The sequence below is a fragment of the Sceloporus occidentalis genome, unplaced genomic scaffold, assembly GCF_023333645.1.
Source record: "Sceloporus occidentalis isolate IW3139 unplaced genomic scaffold, rSceOcc1.0.p SCAF_30, whole genome shotgun sequence".
Lineage (NCBI taxonomy): Eukaryota > Metazoa > Chordata > Lepidosauria > Squamata > Phrynosomatidae > Sceloporus > Sceloporus occidentalis.
Genome location: NW_028317010.1, coordinates 3826542 through 3835570, shown reverse-complemented (window position 1 = coordinate 3835570; position 9029 = coordinate 3826542).

The following is a 9029-nucleotide window of genomic DNA, read 5'->3' as shown; positions in this document are numbered from 1 at the left end:
AAATACATGGGCTTATATACAGGTTAGGTGAGAAACAAACCATAAATCATGTCCACATCTTCCTGCCCAGCCCAGACAGTCCGGCGCCACACTTAGGCCACCGAGCCCCGCAATGTCCATACAGCTTTAAACCGTCATTTTCGGGGGGATCCCAAAGGAGCGGTGGTGATCCCGGGATACCGATGGATAGCTCGGGCTCCTGAGGATATCCTGTCCAAAAAGCGACGCGATCTGTCAAAGGGACCCCTAGCAGCAGCCGTTTAAAGTTTCCCTGGGACGGACCGCGAGATAGCCTGCGTGCATGCGACAACCATGACGGCTGATCTCCGCTCTCCTGGCAGCCCCAGCGGCCGGGAATCTGCAGGAGGCTCCTTCTCAGAACCACCCCTGGTCTCCATACAATAGTGCTGTGGTCGGGCCGATGGTGGGGCTATGAGGGGTTAGAGTCTGTGGGCAGACATGTGGCACATGGACAGGATAACACATGGGGGGAGGACAAAAGCATAACAATAATCACACATATACTGGGACATACAGAATTCAGACAATAACTACCACAGACGGCACCTATTAACCCTGGGCCGTCACAGCACATGTTTTTACCGCGATTCATAAAAAGGCCATTGTAGCAAAACCCAATGGCTGTAACATTTCCTATTACTGTGTAATGTTATCAATACCGGGTGATTTTATGAGATCAGAGGTAGCCAATATTTCTTATGGTGGACATTTAGCGGAGGATGTGGTGGACAATTTAATGATGTTCTATGGACCTCACAAACCTTGCCACGGACACTGGTGTCCTTGTACTAACATGTTGCCTATTGCTGTCTGAGAGCATTGTATGTATGCCAAATAATATTATTATATTTACGACTGTGGCATAGTGGTGCTACATATATCATGTTATTACAGAAAGAATAATGCATTATTGGGATTTAATAATTTCAACAGTGCATACACATATGGTGGCACTAAAGGTAGAGCAGATGTATAGCAGGGGAAAGTTTATAGGAAACATTATCAATGACTGTGCAGTTGAAAGAGCTGAGAACGTAGTGGGAGGAAGGTGATAATGCTATCGAAAGGTAAAAAAGAAAAAAAAAGTTGTTTGGGGGATATAGTTATTAGGATGTCTGGGACCTTCCCAAGTTGGCTACCTGAATATCTTATATTGTTTAGAATTTACCATCGTTCCAGAATATATCAGAATTTAGTGCACAGAATTGTAAAACCAGCCCTAAAAAAAAACCTGATAAAATTCCAAATGCCCCGACACTAGAAAAAATATGTAATAGAAATAAAAGATGACAGTTATTCCTTGACTACACACAATCTCAATCTCACTTGTATATTGCAAAGTGGAAGTCACTAATAAATATGTCTGCGTGAGGAAGCTAGCCTGCAGTGTGTTTCCCATCTACGACAAGCTATTACAGGAATGGAGCCTACTTGCATAGAGCTTTCTTGTCCAATGAGGGGAAATGCTTAGTAGGCACATGGTGTAGGGTGCCCAAAATAACACAGGACCTGCCACAGACAAATGTTGCTGCTTCAGTGGTGACAGGTTGACTCAGCTTCATACAATCATTTTCCCTAAATTTCGGGATAACGCATCTCGCCCTTTGAAAAACGTCTGGGTTAACCTAGGATTGTTCCATTTCGTCTACTTTACTCTTGGAAATTTTCTGTAAGAGAAGACAGCCAGGGCTGGGCACTGACAGATATCTAGGTAAATATTGAAAGGAATATTGCTGAACGTTCTATATAATCGCTCTTGTAAATAAAGTTAACAATATAGACTGGTATTATACAATTTTTTGGACAAAGATTAGGAAATCAGTTTTTATATATAATATGTAAAATTCAGAAGATGTTCTGATTTTATTTTGCCTGCCTAGTTCACTGAGAAGCTCAGGTAAAGATCATATGAACTTTATTCCTTATATTTACTTTTAGAAATAAAATGTCGGGGAATTAGCAATGTAAATAGAATTTAATTTTATAAAGACTTACTTTATTCTGGGCTGTGTAAAATGACCCTGCAGATTATATTTAGCATGATGTGATTTTCGCTGTAGATTAGAGTACACAACAGCTGCAATGGTTGTATAGGAAAGGGCAAAGCAGCCATGGTCTCATTCCCTTTCCATATCCAACAGGCTTTTGATTAACAGCAGCAGATGTTTGGCCTGGGTAGTACAGCACTAAATGAAAAAGCAGATATCGCATCATCTAGAGATTGCAAATTGGTGATAAAGACATAGAAAGTTATTTTTTTTCATTTGTTTTTTTCAACACCAGTAAAGCATTTGGCGAAAGGGCCATATAACTGTCAAACGATATTGTTCTTTTTGTTTTATGGCAACAACCAATCAATGCCTGCTGTCATGTCATATGACAGTTAAGTCTTCCCATCAAAAATCTGACAAAGTTGATGTTTCAACTTTAACCTATTGCTATGTATTGCAGGCTCTTGACATGTATTATTATTTTTATAAGCAGACCTATATAATTTATATAATTACATGTGTGCATTTTTTCTTAAGATGGTACAAGACACAAATAAGCAATGGCTGGAAACATCTTCCCTGTAATATTTAGTGACATAAAATTGTGGAAAAGTGTTGAAGATTGTTTCCTATTATTATAATATATTTAAAATTAGAATGAATGCAATAAAATACTCATTAAGGTGACATGAAAATATGTTTTTTTTAAAAAAAATATCTGTCTATTATCTATATATCTATCAATCTATATATTTCTATATATCATGTGCATGGACCTGCCCGGCATGGGTATATATGTGTATGTATTAGGAATATACTATGAAAGTATATCATAGTATATTCTACTATTAACTTTCAATTGAATCTTAGACCATCTGCCATTTTCCTAGATATGATGTTAAACAGGATCATTGTTTCATTTACATTAATGTATAAATACATTTTCTGCAAAGTAAACACTTTTTATTGATAATTGGTGGTAATTGATATGAAATACTATGAAAACTTATACAATTCCCAAAACCAAAACCCCCAAAAACAATTCAGTGCTCCAATAAAATAACTACATAGCATTAAGAAAGAGAGACAGGGATCTCTCTGGAAAAGAGGAACACTTGGCAGGCATCCGATACAGTAGCTTTAAAATGTCTCATCAAGAAACAGCAGTTATAAACTTTGTCTATTCTGCTGACATTAAAATAAGCAATGGTTAGAATCATCATAGTTCTATATAATTGTCGACATGTAACAATTTTGCATGTGTATTTGATACACGAGTGCATGGAAAACACACCAGGCATTTATAAAACGAACATAAATTTGGGTTCTGTTTGGATTCGTACGGATTATTGATCTTCATCTTGTATCAATGCTTGCAAAATAAAAACGTAGCAGTAATAATAGCATTGAAAGTCTTCTGCTGTGCCTTGACAGTTAAAAAATAGGGCTTGGTCATAAATTCATGAACTAAGGAATCCCAAAGTGACAGAAAATGTAAAGTAGAGGGAGGTCAGTGCACTCAACAACATACCAGCATTACTGTATATCAAGTTAAGCACAGGAAGCTTTTTAGACGATCTTCCGCCATAAGGAAAGGGACAAATAACATGAAATACTGTAATTCACAATTTAGCTAGTACATATAATACACCATATTGTATGATGTGTTTTGTTCTCTATGAAGTATAAGCTTGTGGCGTTTGGGAACTTCTGAGGCAAGTTTCCTTACAAGCATCTCACAAACGATCTTGCACCACTTTCTGTTAATCCTCTGGTGTCCTTATCTTGGTGCTTAATCATTTGGTTAAAAATGACAATTTGGCATTATTAAACCAGGCTTTATTTGGGCTGAGGGCTGAGCCAGCCACCTCCAACAATTGCCTTGGCGTTCCAAGGAGGTTCTTCCTAGTGTAAGTGGGTAGGTTACAAGGGAATTACCTAATCTTCCCAATCAGCCTATTAAGTGTTACACCGTGGAGCTGGTATCAGGCCCTTGTTTTGGGGCAGAGGAGATGGTGTACCACTGGATCTGCTGCCCTAGGCCAAGTTGACCTAGGCCAGAATATGCTACTAGATTTGATAATGGCACTTGAATGGCTCTCTGTATCACAGCAGTTGACCCGCTTTTGACTTTGGGTTGTTCCCTGCTTTTCATTTTAGTCCATGCACCCTATTCTTACTTTGGCTAAAATCAGAAATATGTCAATACCATTCCTCATAAGAAGGTATCTGGTCTAAGCCTTTTCCACTTCTTTATTCACAGTTCTCAATGATGTCTCTTGTATAGTAATAGATGTACCTATGAGTCTTCTCAAAACACAATCATTGCAATGCACTCATAGTGATGTAAGGGTGACGTTAACTATGGTCATTGAGGCTTACGGATGCACACCTGAAATATTCAATGTTGTATAACTAAAACCCAGAAAATAAAAATGATTGATCTCTACAAAAAATACATATGCAGTTTTATGATGTAGACATTAGTGACTGGTCACTAAAATTGTGCTTTATGAAGGTAAATTGCAGTATCCAGACTACAGTGCTCCTGGGTTCTCACTGTTTCTACCTGTCTTGGTGCATGGAGTGCATATATCATTGAGTGACAGTGACATAAGAGAGGTGGCACCTGTTATATGTGAACTAATTAAAGATGCTGGAAGGAGAGACGATACATACTTGTCCTTCACATAGTGAATCCCCTGTGGGAATGGCATTGTGTTAGCTCATTGTAATGTAAACATTTATTTTTGCCATTCTCTGTTCTGTGTTTAATAGACCATGTTGTAAAACTGCTAAAGGAGGGACCAGTTTATTTCCTAATAATTTATCACCCATTAAGAAGAAAAAGTGACAGGGTAGTATAATAAACATATAAACACAGAGACGCTACACATATTTAACATGCAGCTATATTCAGTGGTGACTAGTAACATTTTTATAGAGCCAACCACATGCTCAATTACTGACATATTGACAAAGGCTTCAGCAGGGAGAAGTGATGCTTCTTTGGGTCTCCAGGCCACTTTCCTCTTCCATTAGTGCAGACAGAAGTTCCTTGCCAGCGTCACCCACTTGGCAATATTAACAAAAAACACCAGAAAAAAAGGTGGTAGAACCAGCGCACCTGAAAACAGTGAAACTAAATATAAAGTGAAAAATGATTTGTGTAGATCAAAAAATAAAATAAAAAATATAGAATATACAGGGAAATGTCTATTTATTATAATGTTGTGCTGCCAGAATCTCTTGACATCATTTACAGATAAAGGAATGTGTAAATATATGAACGTGCCCCAATCGGAGCGTAATACACAAATCATTTATTGCTTTACATTTAGTTTTACTGTTTTCAAGTGAGCAGGTTCCACCTGTTTCTTCTTTCTGGGACTTTCCTCTTTCTCTAGGAAATTTGAAAGATATTTAGCCACCCATGCATTTCTGAATATAAATTAGGGTTATGTTCTTCATTGGCGCCTGTTCCGCTAAAGAAATTGTACTTTAAGTAAACTGCGCAGTTTTGTTTTTTGCTGCATAATGTAGCAGAGGTTGATGAAAACAACCCCTCCATGAAAAGTGATGAAGAATTACCTTTTTGAAGTAGTGTAGGTTTTCTGGTAGGCTATAGATTGTATTTCAATTTTTATTTTGCCAGTTGTCTAAAGGAAAAGGAAAAACATTTGCATGCTGACCATAGCAGTAATATGGTGTTGAACCCATTGTACAGCGCTGCGGAATATGATGGCGCTATATAAAACAATAAATAATAATAAAAATCAGTCACTTATTAAGAAACCCCTGGTTTTAAAGAATTGTGTTGTTACTCTGACAGCTTGAGTAATCAAATCCTGTACGCATTTCAGATATGCCTTGCATTTTTTTTGTTAATATTCACATGAACAACAGTAAGTTGTAGATATAAATTTTTTATATTATTTTGCCTTCTCTGTTTTGTCACTCATTGGAAAATTAGAAAGTAATTAGAATTATAACACACCAGTCAGGATGCAAGCCAACACAGTTTATTGGGACGGAGCACAGCGTATATAGCCACTTTACCATGCAGGCAACGCAAAGGATTAAGCATAATTAACACATAACACAATGGCAAGGAATAACACAGACAACATCGGCACCAGACTAATCTTGTTACAGATGGCAAATACACAACAGAGGTAAAGGGATTAGGAAAGTAACACTTAAAATTAGACTAGACATTTTTAAATGTATTAAGTAATGCTTAATACACAGAAAATGGAAGGTGAAAATACAAAATATTACAATTTTGCAGTCCAAATAATATTCTTAAACCAGGAGTCCTGCATCAGTTACAACTAAAAATATAATTAACAGCAATGTTATAACAACAAGTCAATCTAAACAGAGCAACATGTTCACATGTCCAGGTCCTGTTGCAATGACGATATTAAAGCAAAACCCCTTGTAAAAGTGTCTCCAAGTTGCAATAAAAACACAATTAGCAGCTGAATGGTTTCATAATTGTCAGCATTTTACTTTGGCAATTGGTAGACATATCAAGTGTACGGGCTAATATCACATTTCAGTGTAACCCACATTACACTAAATTGAGTGATCATCATACTCTACATCAGTTACAAAGGGTCTTGTGATTTATATAAAGCCCTGGTCTACAAACCAAGCTCAGTATCTACCATGAGCCTATTTTACTACGTAACGACACCGTGGTGAGGATAACATAAGGACACTTTCATTCTGGTATGTACTAGCTATATACTAAGAAGGTTCTGGGCTTGAGAACCATGTTTTCTGAAGTAACAGTTTGAGAGTACTGTGATTCATAGGAAAAAGCATAATTTGGGGTCTTGCCTGCATCCCATATGCAAGGCTAAAAGTTAAGCAAAAATTGCTATAGGCTAGTACTAACAGGTCTATCACTGCTTCACTTTCAGTAGTATTTATTTATTTATTGTGTTTGCAGATTAAAATAAGCAACATATCTATAATATTAAAGAAAACACCTTATGTGTATATCATAGTGGCAACCATCTTGAATGTCCTGTTCTTGGGATCTGCACGGTTATCCTTCTGCGTTATCTCTCTACAATAGTGAAGTTGCTGATTATTTTGGATTTGTCCTTTCCACCTTTTGATCTTAGCACTTCTGTTTAACTAAATATCTCCAAAACAATTACACTGAATTGAAAAACAAAATGCACAAGCTATAGGTAGTGTTGATAAACACATTTAACTATGCTGTAAAGGTGACTATTACACTTTAATCTCCACTCCTAATAAATAGCTACAGCTTCATGTAGAAGTTAATTAGCACTAGTATGCATAAAGTGATTCTACATGTCAAGTCACTGGGATCTGCATAAGTATCTGACAGGACTGTGAGAATAAATTACAAATTGTTTTTAGTTGGGGTCACACAGCTGTCTCTGTATTTCAATGCAGATCATAAAATGAGTCAGACACAACATTCAAACATAGTTGTAGCAGTGCACAGAAGAAGTTAATATCTCCCTCTCGTTCAGGTAGCTAATATCTGTGAAGGAGAAAAGATTTACAGCCTTTTATTATTTATTAAAATATGAAAATGACACTGGTTAAGGTTTGCACAATTTGCCCAATAACAGGTTTATTATGATTAGACAGTCCTGAAAAACCAGTTAGTCCAGATTAATTTAGTGGTATATAGTATTCAAATTGATTATGGATGCAAAAGGTTAGAACACCTTTATTGGTCCAACCTACTTATGGAATATGATGCTAAGTGACAACAGGTCAACTTCAAATGATGTTGACCAAACTAAGATGTTGTCAGGGCCAGTCCCAGGATTGTAAGGAGAGTACATTCTATCACCATTTTATTGGCTTGCTCCATAATACTGAACAGTGAACTTCCTCCCTGACTCTCCTGCAGTTGAGTGAATGTGAGTGACATTTTTGGCATGTGCTAATGGTGAGTTTGCTGCTACAAACTTGCACTGTTTTACCAACTATAAGCAAAAATAAAAAATAATAAGCAAAAATAAATAAATAAAAGGCAAAGTTAACATTAAAAAATGTTTTATTTTTTTAATAAGTAAACATATACTGTATATTAATGTTTTATTAAGAATCACATTTTTTATAATTGTGTTTATTATAATTATGTAGTAAAAAAAAAAGATGCAAAATGGACTACAATATTCATTTAAACAATAATGCAATTTTGAATACCAGACTGTTTCTTTCAAGAAAAATACTTAACCGTGAAATAACTCCAAGATTACTCTTTCATACTTGTATACATTTCTCCTCTTAATCCTCTAAGGAGGCCCTAAGCAGCAATACGTTAGCATCATCATTGGTTTGTGAGTTATAGCTATGATTATTGAAATGTTTTAACTTAAAAAAATAGCACTCAATTCCTAAACTATAGAAAGCAATTCCTAATTTGACAAGCTACAAACAAGTTTTAAAATTGTAATATGAACACATATATTTATACTCACACTTAGTATCAAACGAAGTGTGCACAAAGAAATCCATGAATACATTGTTCCCAAATTCTAGTCCCCTTAGTTGGTAAAACAATGCAAGTTTGTAGCTGCAAATTCACATGGGTTGGACAAAAATGCTGCTTCCAAAATGGTTAAAGCTATCTGGCATTAGCACTTGCCAAAAATGTCACTCACATTCACTCAACTGCAGGAGAGTTGGGCTGATGTGAGTTGAAAAAGCAAGCAACGCTTAGATTTATTAACCTGCAAGTTGCAAATGCGAGTTGGAACCAGAGAGGGTTGCAAGATGATTGACATGTGTTGTCACCAAGTGTTCTCTATCTCCCACCCATCCCCTGTTCACAACCAAGGAAAAGGGACTACCCCCCAAAAATGAAAATAATAAAAAAATACACCACTAGTGTACAGGTGCATGTATAAATACGCCTTAAGTGGTTGGAAGATGTATTGCATCCCCAATAAACTTGAATGGGCCACATATATCTGAATGTGGTCCATATTTATTTAATGTATGTAGTCATTTTGC